We start from the raw sequence: 211 nt of genomic DNA, 5'->3' as shown, positions 1-211 counted from the left end.
CCGCACGCGCGCGCCGTTACCTGGTTGGCTCCCAGCGGCTCCGCGTGTGACGGCGGGAAAAGAGAAACCCGGGGCTCAGCGCCTTGGGAGCGGAGGGAGGCGGGGTCCGGGCTGCTCTCGCGAGGCTTCCGCGCCGCTCTCGCGAGAGCAGCGCTCCGAGGGTCTGCGGGCAGCCCTCTCACCCGGCCGGCTCGGGGGGGCCAGCGCTTCC

General features: G+C 75.4%; 1 protein-coding gene across 1 annotated transcript in view; it reads right to left on the bottom strand.

Annotated features, from left to right (window-relative positions):
* Window positions 1-85, bottom strand: part of RBBP8 (retinoblastoma binding protein 8) — a 37,551-nt gene extending 37,466 nt beyond the window's left edge. The window contains exon 1 of the mRNA XM_010189200.1: window positions 21-85. The gene's annotated coding sequence lies outside the window, so the exon portion shown is untranslated. The remainder of the gene's footprint in view (window positions 1-20) is intronic.
* Window positions 86-211: the final 126 nt, after the last annotated feature.

Source organism: Mesitornis unicolor, unplaced genomic scaffold (assembly GCF_000695765.1).
Source record: "Mesitornis unicolor isolate BGI_N332 unplaced genomic scaffold, ASM69576v1 scaffold18437, whole genome shotgun sequence".
In the NCBI taxonomy this organism is placed as follows: domain Eukaryota; kingdom Metazoa; phylum Chordata; class Aves; order Mesitornithiformes; family Mesitornithidae; genus Mesitornis; species Mesitornis unicolor.
The sequence above is the reverse complement of the archived record's forward strand: the minus strand, read 5'-3'. Positions and strand labels throughout refer to the sequence as shown.